The sequence below is a fragment of the Bombus vosnesenskii genome, unplaced genomic scaffold (assembly GCF_011952255.1).
Source record: "Bombus vosnesenskii isolate JDL3184/JDL3185 unplaced genomic scaffold, Bvos_JDL3184-5_v1.1 scf7180000013316, whole genome shotgun sequence".
NCBI lineage: Eukaryota > Metazoa > Arthropoda > Insecta > Hymenoptera > Apidae > Bombus > Bombus vosnesenskii.
The window spans coordinates 4,239,745-4,257,033 of NW_022882962.1; the positions used below are offsets into that span (position 1 = coordinate 4,239,745).

At 41.1% G+C, this 17,289-nt stretch overlaps 1 protein-coding gene across 2 annotated transcripts in view; it reads right to left on the reverse strand.

Moving 5' to 3' along the window:
* Positions 1 to 17,289, reverse strand: part of LOC117235535 (receptor-type guanylate cyclase Gyc76C-like) — a 100,565-nt gene that overhangs the window by 73,928 nt on the left and 9,348 nt on the right. The window contains exons 4-24 of one of the 2 annotated variants that reach the window (XR_004493689.1): positions 16,775 to 16,972; positions 13,511 to 13,633; positions 12,996 to 13,191; positions 12,425 to 12,502; positions 11,886 to 12,130; positions 11,021 to 11,166; positions 9,763 to 9,901; positions 9,583 to 9,673; positions 8,515 to 8,720; positions 7,995 to 8,177; positions 7,070 to 7,174; positions 6,911 to 6,982; positions 6,387 to 6,552; positions 5,926 to 6,133; positions 5,686 to 5,820; positions 5,192 to 5,304; positions 4,954 to 5,105; positions 4,685 to 4,783; positions 4,481 to 4,625; positions 4,303 to 4,401; positions 2,622 to 3,724 (exon numbers count right to left, since the gene is read on the reverse strand). The gene's annotated coding sequence lies outside the window, so the exon portion shown is untranslated. Of the gene's footprint in view, positions 1 to 2,621; positions 3,725 to 4,302; positions 4,402 to 4,480; positions 4,626 to 4,684; positions 4,784 to 4,953; positions 5,106 to 5,191; positions 5,305 to 5,685; positions 5,821 to 5,925; positions 6,134 to 6,386; positions 6,553 to 6,910; positions 6,983 to 7,069; positions 7,175 to 7,994; positions 8,178 to 8,514; positions 8,721 to 9,582; positions 9,674 to 9,762; positions 9,902 to 11,020; positions 11,167 to 11,885; positions 12,131 to 12,424; positions 12,503 to 12,995; positions 13,192 to 13,510; positions 13,634 to 16,774; positions 16,973 to 17,289 lie in introns of those variants that run through there. The other variant, XM_033497665.1, reaches the window with a different exon arrangement.

Sequence of the window (17,289 nt, forward strand, 5' to 3'; positions counted from 1 at the left end):
CTCTACGGAGAGACCGTTCGCGTTCGACCGAGCGTGAAGTCGAAATAATACAGCGTCGCCGACGCGATTAATATTTAAGCGAATGAATACGAGGTTACAGAATAATTTGGAATTATACGTGCGTGGGATTTGCATGAATTTGTACGACGAGCATGGTTCATCGATGTACAAAGGGGCGAAGAGACGAGCTGAAGAGAGGAGGGGGAGGGTACGAGGCAATGAATTCTTTTTCTCTTCTTCGGTTTGCTCGCCTATTAGCAGTAAATGGTTGAAGAGTAATTGTACTCGTCACTTGTGTCCGCCGCTAATGACGGATCATTTTGCAACATTGCTCCGTCCGACAACGTTCAACAACATCTCGTTCTCAGGAGGCAGATACACCATTTGAAAATTGCGGCGCCGCTTGCAACCTGTATAAACAATCGGCCATTACGCACCGTTATACGATAATCGTGCTTGACGTCAAATATTAAATGATTTCGCTGCGTGAATCAGGCTGTTTAAATTGTCCGGCTTGATTGAATGATGGCCGCTCCTCTAAGTTGGCCGACAACCACTTCACCGTAAATAAGATAGTACCCTATTCTGTGTATAAGAGTCGCCTCGTTATACAGGGTGTTCGATTCCTACGTCGTATGTATTATACCAAACGTTCGTCCTTTGGTCTCTTTGGTAAGCTTTGTAAGTATAAGGATCGGCTTGGAGCTCGTTACCGGTAAACGAGAATAGAAATAGCGTTTTGAGGAATACGAAGGTTGAAACGTTGTCGTTTACACGTTTGCCTTCGAGGGGAACACGGGGAAACGACTGGAAGAATTTTCTCCGCGAGCTTACTATTCATTTGCTCTATCGGGTTTGCGAAAGACGCCGAATAGTAAATGGCGCAATAAATTCAGAAGTCATTCTAGTATTTGCACGAGCGTTTCACACTTAAGCAGAGAGTGAGAACCGTGGCGTATCGCGATCACGTGTTACGAAGACGCACGTAACGAGACGTGCAAATTAAAGTAACGAAGAGTTTAGTTAGCTGACGAGCCACTAACGGCATTAGTTATAGTTTTCGCGATCGGGAGGCACGACTGATCCTCGAGTTCGACTTGCTCGATATATAAATAAACGTAACAGTACCCATTAGATTATTAAAAAGGAATGGAACGTCGCTGGTATGCATATTCAAACGTACTGGCCTCCCCTATCGTTGTCCCATTCGAGCGGAACTTTCTAACATCAACCTGTTAACTGTAAATCGAAACGAATCTCTATCGACGATGTTCTCCGCGTAAATGAATCACGCGCATGTACGCGAGCGATTAATGTCCCTGAAAGACCGCAACTGGACTTTCATCGGCGCGATCGTTACCGCGCGACTACGAACTTTTCCCTCGCGGTGAAACGCTTCACTGATGCAATTGGTAAACCGCGTGTCGTCGGTTAATTTTATAATCGCGGATGTTACTTGGTTCATTCGTTGTAGTCACAGACGTGGTCGACTTTGATCGATATTTTCCAATTTTTCACGACAAATCCGCGAGCCGCGCAGCGGCAGATAAAACAGCAGCAGATGCAAGAGAACGCGTGCAATCACCGTTTTGCCTTCAATTAATTTCTTCGATGCTAATAATTTAATGGATCTTGGTGCGTTATCGGCGCCGTTTCATCACGCATCGTGCTCGTGCGCCCGCTCGCTCGTACACGCTTCATGCCATTGCACTTACGTGCAACAACCAGATCTCAGTCAATACCGCGAAATTATCTCGAATCACTGTGTGTTTGCTCGATATCCATTGTGTTTATAAGGAAATTCGTGTACTTCGGCTTTGACAACAATCTAAGTACTATCGTCAGACAAACGATTTATTAATGATTTCTTTATTTCAAGAAGAATAATAAACTTACACATGTTTTTCGTACCGTGCTTACGATAGATCGATTCCTTAATTACACGATACGCATTATCGAAAGAACTTGAAGCAGCGAGTCTCTTCGGTCGTTTATGTTATATATGTATATATATTATGTGTGTATATATTACTCCATAAATAATCGTCTTAAGTACTACGTGCCGGCAGTAAAGAACATAGCTCGCGTTGTTATCGTACGATTTCATCGAATTTCCACTGTCTCGTGGATAACTTCGTGTAGAAACGTTTTTTTTTTATTGCAAACGCCGCATGAATATTCGATCGGTCGCGTCGTAAGAACTGAACGGTGCGTAAAATTAAAATAAATTGACTAGAGGACACTTATATAGAATAAAAAGCACGAGCCTTCTTGATTGTCTAAGCTAATGCGTGGAATATACCGTTATGGCGCGTTGATTTCCGTGCACGAGTTACGTATGCTATAAATAATGTATAAATACATCTGTTGGGTATCTCGTTTGTACGTACGGTGTGCTTTGGTACATCGTGTACTGCGAGCCAGGGGGAAATCATATTGGAAAACGAATGGTCGCTCGACGAGTGAACTCGTTAATCGACCAATTGCAGTCTGTGTGTAATCGTTAGGTTAAAATTATCGATTAATAACAACGGAACGTGATTGTCGAATCGTTAGAACCAGAACTTGGCCTAGTTATCGAATACTATGATAAATCGAAGAAAATTCCAATCAATTCCTACCTCCTTATCCTTCGAGTTTCCGCAATTATCGAAGCATCGCGCTGTTCAGCCATTCGAGCTTCGCACGACGACTTTCATTCATCGAAAACAACCATGGTTCCCCATTAAATTAATCGCACCAATCAAACTTTACTCTCACTTGAACTCTTCACCTTAACTCTTCGATCTTTCATCGCTCCCGTCTCTCAACACGAACAATCAAAACTTCGATATACATATAATCGAGCACTGATTCGATCCTCGACGACTAAATCACCTCGATGTTGCGTTGACATCGCGCGCTCCAAACCGACTCGAGATAGGAGCTGCACTCGTGGCCAGGCAGGCAGCTCCTTAATCCAATCGTCCTCCCGGATAATAAATCAGTGGCGTGGTAGCGTCCCATCCGTCTATCTCCTCGTTCGACTGCGCCGCTCGTTTCTGACAATTTAAGATCAGAGTACTGTGCCTCGGGCTGCTGGGCGCGGATCTGCAGGTTGTCTGCGCGATCCCGACCGGCCCAAGCCGAAAATTCTTGACCCCTGCACGCGGGAAATAAGGCTCGTTACCGATCGTCCAGTTCGATCGTAGCGGCGAATTGTTCGCGTCAGATCGATGCCGCGTTAGATCTTTCACGTCGATTTGCGTTTCTTGTTCGCACAATTTCTCCACGCACGGACACGAGTTGCTGGAGGATCTCCAGTTATCCACGCACGAAGGCCTCGTCGAGCAAGACCTTTTCGGCTTGCACGGACTGTTGTCGACGATAGACTCTAGCTGACTGTTCGCTCCAGAACACTTCTGGTTCAGTTGATCCGAGCTGGCAAAGCGTAATCGTTTCGGTGATTCGCTCGAGCACCTCATGAAGGTTGATCTTACGAGAGATTTGTTTTTAAGAGAGCTTCGTGGTATCAGAGGGTTGGAATTGTTTCTGGCGTAACCGTTTCTTCGATTCTCCCGTTCCCTGCTTCGTTCTTCTCGCAGGATCGGGTCTTCGCCGATCAGCCAGTAGGTTAAACGCTCGCCCTTGCCCTTCATGGAGACCAACCCTCTTTCTACTATTTTGAAACCTCCAACTTGGTCCAGAAGTTCCTTCGTTTCTCTGCTGCAGTGGATTTTTAAAGCTGAAAAGCAGAGGATATCGAACGTGTGATGCAATGATACCAATATTCAGCAATGTGAAGCGTCAAAGTTTACATATATCAGAGAAAATTCACGAGATACTAATGTAATATCGTGGACGACGAGCCTGGGGGGTGTCGGGCGAATTATAAACAAGCGGTTGCGGGTCATGTGCGTGGTGGAGCTAAGACAAAAGACACGAGGCTAAGACAAAAAGCAAGGGGTTGCCAAGGGACGAAAACGAATTAACTGTCCATCTAATATCTAGTTGTCTTAATTATAATACGTTATTGTGATTAGTTCACGTTAAACAACCCTCGTTTCCTGTTTAATTAACATCTGTTTGATCCATTTATTATAAATAAACGTAATAAAGATCCTACACTAATATAACATATTCACTGCAAACCTCGAAGTTGTATTTCTTTTTTCATAAGAATGCGATCGACGTAACAGTAGGGAATATGTAAAATGGAAGAATCATTTCGAAGTCCTAATATCGAGCAGACGCATCAGGAAATTATATCCAAAGCTACGACCTTCTTTCTTTCTCTCTCGATGCAAATTAATAATTACTTACCAGATCCAGTGGATTCCATGCGGCTAGCAGTGTTCACGGTATCACCAAATAGACAATAACGTGGCATTTTTAGGCCGACCACACCGGCGCACACGGGACCTAGGTGAGAAATAAAAGTGGATTAGTTGTATTTGGCACGATCTAAAATCGTACATCGATGTTTTTTCACTGAACTAACCGGAATGTATTCCAATTCGTAGTTGCAGCTTATCCAGCGGCCTGTGTCGAATTGTAAATTGTTTTACGGCTTCTAGGAGGCACAAGGACATACTAGCTATTTCTCCTGCGTGCTGAATACCGTTTCGAATTGGTAAACCGCTTACCTGTCGAAAGGAGTATAATTCAGGATCCTGTATCACGTTTAGATGCTTTGTTTACTTACCACCATGTAAGCATCACCGATAGTTTCCACTTTGTAGACGTCGTAATTTTCTATCGTCGAATCGAAACAGGTGTACAAATCGTTCAGAAAATCTACCACCTGCGAGTGAAATAAATTCGTTTGAAATTGATATGCTAATATTTACGTTGATATTGATATTTAACGTTGCAAATGTTCCTCAGTACCGGTATAATTATTTTAATATCGATATCATACGATACAAAAATGCAAGTAGTTCGTAAATTTCGAAATATTCCGGTAGAAATTACCTGCAATGGTGTGCTTTCGGCAGACATGGCGGTGAAGCCGACAATGTCGCTGAAGTAAATTGTAACGCTATCGAAGCTTTCAGCTTCAACTTTGTGTCCCCGTTTCAATTGCTCTGCCACGTAACGCGGTAGCATTTCGTACAGCAACGCGTCTGAAAGATAAAATTTCGTGTAATATAATTTGAAGGAAACGTGATAGCGTTTTAATTGAGTGGCATTTTATGGAACGTCGAGCAACCTGTCTTTTTCTTCTCCTCCGTTAATTGGTCCGTTCGTTCGTCGACCAGCGCTTCCAGATTATTCGCGTATTTCTCCATCATGGCCATCATGTTGTCAAATATGTTTGGCTTCCTGAGAAAAGCATATCTTTAAGTTATTCCAACTTTTACTCTCTTTCGTTTATTTATCTTGCTTTATTTTAACAATTGGAATTAAATAAAAATAAATTTATTTTATCAAGTGAAATTAAAATGGCAAACGCTGGGTATATTCTCACTCGTGCAGATATTTCGCCTTTGTTGCTTTCTAATTTACGCTTATTAATCCTCGCTTATCGATATTAACTTCAAATACTTATATTTCTAGGATCTTTCATCGATTTAACAAGGATATCGGCGAATTTAAATTTCAGAGAATTTATATTCTCAAGTTATGTAAGTAAATGTAATTATCACGTAGAATCGACTCTTCGCTTTATCGCTATAAAATAAGGGTTAAGATATTCAAACTTACATGCCCTTTCTCAAAGGTCTCAGTTTGTTTCTAACGATCTTGAAGTCTGGTCGAGTCTCAGGATCCTCGGCCCAGCACTCCATCAGACAAGCGCGCACGAAATGGAAACAGTTCTCCAACTGGTTCAACGGTGGTCTGAGATAATTCAAGGAAAACAGAGTAGCTGACAGGGTGAAAACAAAAGCACATAAAATTTAAGTATCTTCTGCCGTCGACAGACCGCGACTATAACGATAATACCTGAACGGTTCTGTATCCGGTTCTCTCGCGATTACTTTCTTCAATATCTCCGAAGGGGTTAATTCCGTGATTCCGAAAGGGCCGTGTCTCCCTTGAAGTTCGTACAACACTATAGCGAAAGAATAAACGTCTCCTCTTTGATAATCTCGCACGACTGGCTCTTGGCTTTTCGTCGATCGTAATAGTTCGGGTGCTCGATATAGCAAACCTGTGGAATTTGAACTTTAATTGTATCGTTATCCAAGACAAATGCGATTCATAAATGAAAGAACTTTGTAAAGAAAGGCCCACGACATAAAATTCATTGAGCAAATTGCAGAAGTTTTACATAGTTCTAGTTGAAGTCAATCTTTTCGAAAATTTGTCCATATTACCGTAAATATATGTTTGTCCTATGACTAGTCATAGATACATCGCGTCTTTTTTCAAAAAATTCATAAATTATCTGTTCGATGAATTACCGTGATACTTCTTCATGACGTCACACGGCTCACACTCGGCGTCCTTCTTGAATTCGTGCAATCCAAAGTCCGCCAGCTTTACAACCCATCGAGAATCCACCAAGCAGTTCGACGTACTCAGCGAACCGTGAAATTTTATGACGGACTCGTGCAGATAGATCATCCCCTGGAAAGCGTACAAGCAGTAGCAAACTTGTGGACAGTGAATTCTATCAAAGGCGACGATTCTGGGATCAATTGCACTCGTCTGGTTGAATACGCGAAATTCTCAGAAGATATAACCCGAAACTCTCGATAACATCGTACGAGTACGAGAAGTTTCAACGGGTTTTCGCGAGGATAGGGAAAGTTTCAACGATCGATTGGGATTTCGATATGAAAAATTATATTTCACTGTCTCGACTACTTCTCTGTGCGAACCGTCGTAACACAAAACGTTATTCGAAGGTTTCTCGCGACAAAATTTCCTTTCTCGTTGATCCTTTTTGGACAAAAGAGTTTGTCGATTCTCGAACGATACGTACCCTGATTATATCTCCGACTAAGGACGCCATGAACATATTATCCAGCTTCATGTCCTCGTTCTCCAAGATATCCTGCGAGAAAAAAAAAAAGACGAGAAAATTATACCGAGGAATTGCGAACGTTTCGTCTACTTAATTATAAACTGTCCAAGTAATTACCTTGAGACTGCCACGAGCACAATACTCCACGACGATGCATATGTTCGGTGGATCGGTACAGGCTCCGATGAAAGCGTTCAAATTATCGTGTCGCAAGTCTCGCATCTAGAGAAACGATCATTAATTTGTACATGGATCGGCATATTGGGTTTCGATGTTCTCGAGGCCACAGGTTAAATAACTTTTGGTCGACTGAATCGTAGTATGTATCCTGTTTATGATCTAATCGAATATATTTAAGATATATATCTGGCATTATAGATTCGTGCACGCGAGACTAATTTTCCAGTATTGACACGAACTATAGTTAAAACCACAAGCTTCTACCGCAGCTCTAACAATATTAGCTCAGTTATTCGAGAAGGACCTCATCCGCCTAATAAACTAACATTGTTAGCGAAAGTTTACGAGTTACAAGTTTCCAATATTAGGTTGTCCGAAAAGTTTCTTTCGCTTTACAAGAAAGCAATAGATGCACAACATATTTTGTTTTATATTATTTTATTGAATCACGTCTGATCCATTTTGTTCTATTAAGACCACAGCATTTGACAGATTAGGTTTTAAAGACATTTTTGGGACAACCTGATGTAATCGGTAATGAAACAAGGAGAATTTTGCAAATTAATTTTATAAATTGTAAGAAACGATACACTAAGAAACGATAAACTTATATACGATCTACAACTTATAATTTGTCGATTTACCAATCGTTGTTACTGTTGGTTGCTAAATTATCGCACGAGGGCTCGATAACAGACGAACGGACAATTTCTTATCGAACGATCAGAAATCGTTCGATCGAAAGACAGAGTTTGATTGATGTTACGTATACGCTGGATGTCGATCGACCCAGTCAGCCGACCAATAGTTGGCTAATGTAAACGCGATTTAAGCGATCCATTCGAGCTCGTCCTATACTTACCACTTTCAGCTCTTTCTTCATCTCCCGTGTAATTTCGATCGATTTCTTCCGAACTTTCTTTACGGCGAATATCCGCCCCTTATAAACACCAATTTGCGTGTAAATCATCGAGTAACGAAAATCAGCATCTGGGTTCGAGCTGAGAGAAACTTGGCTGGTTCTCACAATAGGCTGCGTCGTTGTCTATCCGGGAAAATTATTTCTCTCGTTAAAAAAAGACGTTGCTAGGTATTGTTTAAACGTTTATTAAAAAAAAAATACAGAAACTTCACTACATTGTAAGGTATTATAGTTATCTAATCTTACCACGTATGTAATTTTTAATTTATAATAGAATAAGCAGATTGCTAAGATCTCACAGTCGGTCTCATTGTATAAGAAGCGCAAGAGTATTATGCGGGATTTGATAGCGGAATAACGTGGAGCTTCGAAAGTCCCAGGATCAATTGGATCGAGGGAAATGACGGGAATAACAGAGAATTGGTATAAGACGACACAGAGAACGAAGCCAGGCATTTACCTTGGAATTGCATTTGGTAGGCGCCTCATTGGCTCCCGACGACTCGTCTTTCTTCTCTTTGATCTGAATGTCTTTGTAGTTCACCTTCCAGAGTAGGGAATCCAGTTCCTGCTCGTACTTCCAGTTTCTGTATAGCACCAGTAGCACCGCCATGATAATCAACAGAAATCCGCCGGCTATACCGCCCATGATTTCTCCCGTGTGAGCTAAACGATTTGATCGTAAGTGGCCAATCTGTTCCAGATATTTTTCTATTGTTATCGTAACCGATTGTTCTATGCAATATCTCTGTACTTTCAAAGTTCTGCAATTTATAGTTCTATACATAGCTCTACGGTTCCACGTTTCTACAGTTCTATAGTTTTATAGTGTCCACGATATTCCAGTCTATATAGTCACGATATTCTGGTCTACGGCGATCTTATCCGTGGCTTCCTTTTCATTATTATTATTGATTCTTTTTTAAATAAACGAACCATCGATTCGATCGTTTCGAATATTCGGGTCAGAGATGCTCGCTCCATTCGATTCTTTTTTAATTGTACTCCCTCGTTCAACGTCTCGTGTTCAGCAGCGTTTAAATCGGTCACGACCGTGCCGACTGTGTTTCGTTGCATAATCCGTAATCGCAGTTACGTGGTCGAGATATGTATTCGATCTCAATTAAAGGAAACGAAAAAGATATCGGCGGGTAGGAAGGGCAAAAGCTGCCCTCCCCCTCCTTCTTCCCTCTCGGACAGATTTACATATGTAAATTTGAAGATCGGACCGGCGAACTTTATGATGTATTTTCGAACGATCGGCCTTAAAGGTACCGGAGAAAGCTGACGAATGGTAATTCGAAGGAGAACCAAGACCCTCTAGCCTGATCGCATTTTCACGAGCTCAAAAGTTTCGATTATCGAAGGGAAACATTATGTCTTACCGCTTGAAACCGAACACGTTGTTCGTTACCTCTTTGCTTTCACTTTATTTCCCTCTTTTTTCTCGATCAAATGTCACGAAAAATTGATTTATCGCTACCATTGACGAAACCAGAAACGATAAAAAAGATGGTCGTATACGTACAAGTGCATTTTTCACCGTGGTAACCGCAATGAGGCTCGGCGATGGGCGGCCCGTCACCGATCCACGAAATATCCCTTGTCAATCGAAGTTTCTGTAAGTGAAACGTGAATCGATAAACGAAACCAATGGAACGTGGCCGGTAAGAAAAAGGCATGGTTAAAAAATCAGTTAACGTCTTACTGGCAGATTCGTGCCGTTCTCTTTTCCCACAAAGTAAGCTATAGGGTATAAACCGTGTCCCTTTGTCGGTCGATTGTCCAGAGCAATCAGAGTGTAATTGCCTTCAGCGTCTCCGTTTTCGTCCATGTAGACCATGTATCTGTACAGACGATATATCATGCAACAGGCAGGCGTCGTAACGCGCGCTTTACGCGCGCTAAAAGTCCTCGTAAATTGCGCAAAGAAACCCGTGAAGCGTTATTTCCCGTCAATTTTTATACCGTCGTTTCTCTTTCGCTCGTTATTAATTTTGCAGTTCGTTACTCGTCAAACGGTATAACGAAATATTATGCAAGCAATTATTCCACGATATTGGATAGCGGAGATACGAGCATCGATTATTTTAAGAGAGGAGGAAAATTACGAGAATCCGAGAGCAAGGATAGCCGCGTGAAAGCCTTAATTATTTCGTAGTGTCAATTATCATTCTAGACGCTTGCGTCATCGTAATAACCGCCGTCTCTGCTTTATTTGCCTCGTGTACTTTAAACCGTCTTACGCACAGACGTAAATATTTCCACGGTGATTCAGGTGATCTCGTATCCCCTTCTCGAATTCCACGATTAATATCACCACGATCTGTCGGATAAATCGCCGTTAGAAATAACAGCTGCTCTAACTTTCCAACTTTATCGAACTCGATTAAATTTTATAGAACGCGCAACGATCAAAATTTTAGTAGAAAATCGATAGAACGTTTTTACTAGGAAGGATCGTAAAATATTTCTGTAAGTTTCGAAAACAATTGGTAACTTTGTTACAAGTAGCGTTCACGAGAATATCGTAGAATCGTCGTAAAATATTTCTTATGGGCGCTATTTACGGTTATGTTTATCGACGCATTCGTATTTCTGCATAACAAATAAATTACTTTACGTCATCTAGAAACAAGATAAACGTCGTTCTAATCTCTAGTTTTATCCTCAAAAGTCGCAGAATCTGCATAATTATTTCTTTGATCGTTAAACGGCTAGGTTTTCGTCGAAACATGCAAAGAACGACGAATTGCCTCGTTTTCATCTTCGTCCACCCGATTACGATATGCAAACGGTAATCACTTCGTCGAAGATACATCGTCCAAGTACGAGTCGGCCATTTTCGGCGTACTTTTCGCGCCGCGAGATCGTCCCGCCACGAAACTGATTTACATATCGTAAACCGGCGCGATAAACAGCCGATTCCTGACCCACCTCGTCTTTTCTCTTTTTCTTGTACGTACCCCATGGCGCTTCGATAGTGAACGCCGTAAAGAGTCGCCACCATTTCACGGCCGTTTCGAGGGTCTCGATTCTCGTCCAGAGCTTTTAGCAGCGATCTTTCGTACAGATGCACCGCGTCGTACAGATACGCCGTTTCTGGCACGATCTGCCTTATAACACAAACAAACGATTACGTTTAAGAGTGGAAGATGCTTTTCCATTTGCGTCGAATGGCGAAGAAATTGTATAAATGTCATGGATCGATGGGAATTATTTTTATCCGTGGCTTATTGCGTTATGAAAATTATAATACGAGAAAGATGATGCAGAATTTCATATGTTTCAAGAAGAAAGATAGCAATGTGATATCTTCGGACATAGAAACTAAATAATCGACGTCATGGATTTCATAGTGTTCGACGTCGAATAATAGATCGTGGGTCTTTATGTCTTTATGGAAATTTCAACATATTAGGTTGTTCGAAAATAGACGCACGACGTTTTTTATTTTATATTGTTTTGTCGAATTACGTACCATCCATTTTGTTCTGTTCAGATAAACACCGCGACATTTCACTCACTTGGTTTCACGTTTGTACGAAGGTGCACTGTTGTAAAAAACACGTTTACGAAAGAAAGATACTTTTCGGACAACCTAATAAAACATCGCGGAGAACACGCACGATATGCAACAAATATATAAAATATCGAAAGTATAATGTTCCTTGCAATCCTCGGAGAACGAAACTTTCTATTATCTCAGTTTTATTTGGTTAGTTGCGTCCGTAAAAATTCGAATCTCCATAAATATCCACAATTAGTAACGTCGAGGCGTTTCCATTATCGAAATGACAATTTCTCGAGGTATGTGATTATGATAGTCACCTGAATAATTCCACCCATGTTCGCCAGTGGATTGGTGAAATAAAATGGATGCTTTTGCCTGTACTGATTCACCATTCGTGTAAAATTCTTCGAGTAAATTGGAGCGCTAGCTACCACGCTGAAGTAGCTGCGATACGCTTTCAGGATCGACGAGTTGGTCTTCTTCTGCCATAAACCACGGAAGTACTTGTCCGGTCGTTTCTCGTCGTATTGCTCGATATCGACACCGACCACCCAGTACTCGCCTGCGGCACGAATTCACGCGATATGCTTTTTTTCTCCGCGGACGAGCATTTAATGAGAAATCTATACAGGATCGTTAGAATGACTCGCGTGGAAAATACGGATAGAAAAGAAAAACGTATGAATTCTTTTTCCTCGAAGGTCTGAATCGCTTGCGCGACAAATAAGAATAATTGTATTTTTGAGATGATCAAGCAGGATGGTTTTAGTAAAGCTTCGAAGACGAATATTAGACTACGATCTAATGACACTGCTCTCTAGTATATGTACCTGATTATGTTACAGCGGATTTATACCTTTTTCCAAGAGCTTCCTTTCGTCCAGAGCCATCAGCAGTCCCATGTGTTCATAGTAATTCCCTAGAATCACGTAAACTGGAACAAAAGCGTCGTACTGTCTCAACGATCGAATTTCAGGGATTATTTTCCTTCCTTTACTTGAAATTTTAATGATCCAAGAATTACTTTTTGCCTTCGAGTAATCAACTTTCTCCGTAGCTGCTTTTAATAGCCAAAGCAGGTCAATTTACGACTATTTTTAACAGAAAATTAAATGTATATCGAGTTATCAGGCAATTTACGCGCCGTATCTATTCACCGCGCGAAATTTCTGCAATCGTAACATGCGGGCTACCGTTCGTGTTCCAAATGTGCTCTTACACAAACTCGATGAAAAATCAAACTGCGGGTACTATATTTTAGACGGTACGCCGTTTGTGATTTGAAAAAAAAAGGGAACGTTAAAAATCATTTCACCGTTACGACGATCGTCGCAAAGTAAAAAAGCAGGTTTTGCCGAACTTGGATAGGCAACACCATTTTTACGTCCTTTCTTCTCTTACGAATTACTAAGTCGTTTTATACTCACTTCGCGTTTCCCGATATGTTTCACTGACGTGTTTGTGGAACGGATTAGTCATATGCGTGACGTGATATGGTTCTTCCCAACAACGAAGAAAGTTCACTGTCACACCTGCAGAGTCGAACGACGATAGAATCGTCTCCGCGATCGTTGACATCTTGTTAAATTCGAACAGGGTCGAGTTCATGTACATGAACGTCACCTAAACGTTACAAACGAAGCTACAGGGATGTTGCCAATTTGTAATTTTCGAGCGTTCCACGTTACTAGCAACAGTATTTCAAGACATAGGAATTCCAAGCCAATATTCTTCGAAATTCTTATGTTCCGTGAAACGCGTAGCGACGATTCCAAACTTTGCTCGATATTCGGACGAATTAAAAAAAGGAAAAAAAGAAAAATCATAACCTATGCTAACTTGGAAGCAAACCTATAGAATCGAGTATAGACTCTAAAATGAAATCTGTTAAAATTTACGGATCGGTCTGACGACTCCTTGCATCGCGGCTTATTCTACTTACTTTCGTCCAGTTAAATGCCATCAGCACGGAAACGACGGACTTGGAGATTTGCGTATCGGGTGGTCTGGTTCTCGCGAACGTGGGGAATTCCTTTTTGTCGGACGATTCGCGATGAGTACAAAACTGAAACAAAGTTTGCAAATTGATGAACGTAATCGTCGCGATACACCTAATATCGTCTAATATTTCAAACGGAACCACGCGGAAAGATAAATTGCGTGGCTAGTTCCACGTGCGGCAAGCCAGTTTCGAATCTGCATTGAGTTTCTAGGTTGGTCTATTACTAGGTTGGAAAGCGAGGGACACGTAATGCGAGTGATTAGTGTGTCAGCTGGACTCGCAATATAACGGACCAGCGGAAAATCGAACAACAGAGCGAACGAAATCGTATACGTACGATGATTCACGGTTGTCTCGTTTGATACCTGAACTGGATTAATTAATGCAATAGGATATTAAATTTGATAATAACGATAAGGATCGCGAGATCCGATCCAACTGAAAACGTACGACAAATACAGCACTGTTCAAAGGTAGTTGGATATTTTGTTCTTTATAATCGCTATAGTCACGTGTAATTATTTCTATTCTTAATAAAACTTTCTTCAAACATTTAAAAGCTAGAACTGACACTCACGAAAACTCGCCAATTGTCGAACCTTGACAAACGATAACATTTATAAATGGGATAGTAAAATAGAATATTTCTATTTCGTTTAATAGGAAATTAAAATTTATATTCCTTCAGATCCCATAAAAGGGTAGTAAATGTTGCCTCTAGTTAATAATTCACCATTATTCGATAATTATACTTAACGTTATTACAAATTGACAAAAGTGTTCATATACTTATGAACGTTAATGTACGTTAAAAATGTAAAATTGATCAGGATAGATAAAGTCGATTAGTTTCTTTCGTTCGACAATGGGGCGAATTATTAAACGCATTTTTATCGTCGGGTCGATTAATTTCGCGCGAGTTCAATCGAAGGCAGTAGCTCGCGTTAAACGATTCGTGAAACAGCGTTCGTATATTTTTCGACACCGCGTCGTAGCCTCGAGGAGGAAAGTAAGTATTCAATGATCTGGATAATTTGCAGGGAAGACGAATGGTTTCTTTTCTCGATTTCCTCGCCCTGCCAGGACAGTCGCGAGACTAAAAAGAATTTAACGAATCGCCGCCAGAAATAGTTTCATCTTTCTTCCCCTTGGCGCGCTTTATCGTCTCTATCTTCCATCCTTTGTTTTCCTTTTCTGCAAAACTTCATTTCTCCAATCGCAGCTTGGCTATAAAACCCATTAGTCATAGTACGCAAAATATACAAGCCCGTAATATACAAAAATATATATGACATTTCTAATATAAATTTCTCGTCGCGTGATATTTAGAGAGTGAGACAAATCTCTATTTACTTTATTCATAGAAGCATGAATTCGCATAAATGGATCGGTACGATGACATTTCGAATGTGAAACTTCTAGTACGATATTCGTATATTATATATCGTATTTTGTCAGCGTAACCTAAACATTTTGCCAAAGACAGTATACGTCCAGAATAAACAAGAATAGTATTATATAGCGTTATATGCTTCTCGTTTTCTCCTTCGAAACCTATCCTTTTTTATCGTCAAGAGGCTGGAGAATATTTCTGCAATAAAATCACTACCCTTCCACAAGAATAACAATGCGAACTCTTGATTTACTGCGATTTAAGCAACCATTACTGTATCTCGTACGATTCGTAATTCTTCCACGTATCGTTCATCGCTTACCTCGTACGAAACGTCAAACAAGTCGATTAAATTCGAATATCGTGCAAAATGTTTGGGGCTAACGAGCCTGGAACCCTGGCAGAAGCAACTGGCGAAATATAGAGATAGATAAAAGAACCGAGCTGACCATTCCGTGGCGCTGAATGGGTTAAACGTGTCGTAATCTCAGCTTCGCACATTCGTATTCCTCGGTGGTCGACGAATAATTTATTTCCTCGGTCGGCCCGCCAGCTGCTGGAAGCTTAAACCGCGCATTGCACCGTCAGATCACGTCGATACAAACGAAAAAACGATCGAACGAAACACTTCGGAGACCGTTCGTGCCATTACATAGGGTCACGGTTCTCGATTTAAATGGAACGCAACGTTCGATAAGCTACAGTCGAAACATATACGGTGGAGTTTCGATTAACCAGATAATAGATCTTGATTAATCGGCATACTGCTTTTACCCGGCATAGAAATCATATCGCACGGTAGATACAATTTTTTTAGTCAGTTCTCGATTTAGTTGGGCTACTACTTGGGGCTAAATTAGAAGATTAATCAACGTCCAACCGTACTTTCGGTATTACAAGCCGTGTAACGTTTGTTTTCGGCCGCGTGCTGCGGTCCTTACGATTGTATCTTTCCACGCGAGTAACTTACGATATTGCGAGAAATATAAGAGATCCGAACGAACCAGAAAGGTTTAATGGAAAGGAAAGACGTTAGGAGTGTCCAAGACTCTCAGTGGTACTTGATCTTGTCGATATACGAAGAAACCGCGATAAAAGTAGCATCGAGCTGAAAGCATGCACACAGCAAACTTGTTACTCGACCAAAGTGCTCCTAAAGCTTAGGGCACGCGTTCCGTTAAAAGAAGAGGAACCTCGTGTCGAGGGAAGCTTTTCCTAGATTTCTGTTCGACTGCATTCGTACTACGAACTTTTCGTGACGATACATTCGTCGTTACGCAACCGAGAAAGCATTTCGTACTAAAGAGCACGCGAGCGAGAGCATTCTTCAACGTTTCCATATTCGTTTCCCCTCTTTTTCCAGCTTTTAATTCGTTGCGTTACCAGTTTTGCGGACGATAAGCATATCGAAGAAAGAGGTTGATTCTCTATAGTTTCTCTTATAACAGGGCTTCTCTTTCGTATAAGTAGATTCAGTCGGTAGAGTTCATTTAATCAGACGCGAACTAATATTTCGTTACGAAATTCTATCCTACTTTTTCCATTTGTTAGAAATAATACGAGAAATTTTATCGACGAAAGGAATAACTATTTTTTATTCAATTAGTAAAGTAAATAGAACTATTTAATCAGAAATTAAATAGTTCGTTATTGAATTCTTCATCGTCGGATTACATCGCCGAAGGGTTAATAGAGAACAAAGTGGAAACGTTTCAGTTGACTCACGAACACACAGATTCGCGAGATAGACACGCGCATACACGCACCGGAATTCTTTGTCAAGGCTAAGAAGGAAAGAAAAAGCTACTTACGTAAGATATCATTGGAAGGTTGAACGCCGCCGCCATTCTGCCCTCGTGGATGCAAGTTTCCTGGGGTCCTATGTAAACGCTGATATTCTTCGTCCAGAGATCGGCGGTCATCAGGATGCTGGTCTCCTCTTCGCCATAAGTTTCCGCGACCAGGAAGTCGAGCTTGTGTCCGCGTCGACCGAGCTCACCTGCGTTCACCTACCAACCCAAGCAATATATATATATCCTACATTCTTCTCGTGGAATTAATTAAATTCAATCCCATCCTCGCGGCTCTACTTCCCCGTGTCGTTCAAAGTGAACTCTACTTTCGCGCTAGCTATCTCAGAATTTCCTTCCAGCTAAAAACGAGAAGATTATTCCAAGCTAATTTTCTCGATAAGGCATTCAGGCGTTCGCGACGAAACTTTTTTCTCGAGAAGAGAGATTTGTCTGGATTTTACCAAGAATATGTTGCGATAAGTGGAACAGAGGGATTCCAAAATTGTATCGTTGTTAATTAGGTACTTCCGTGC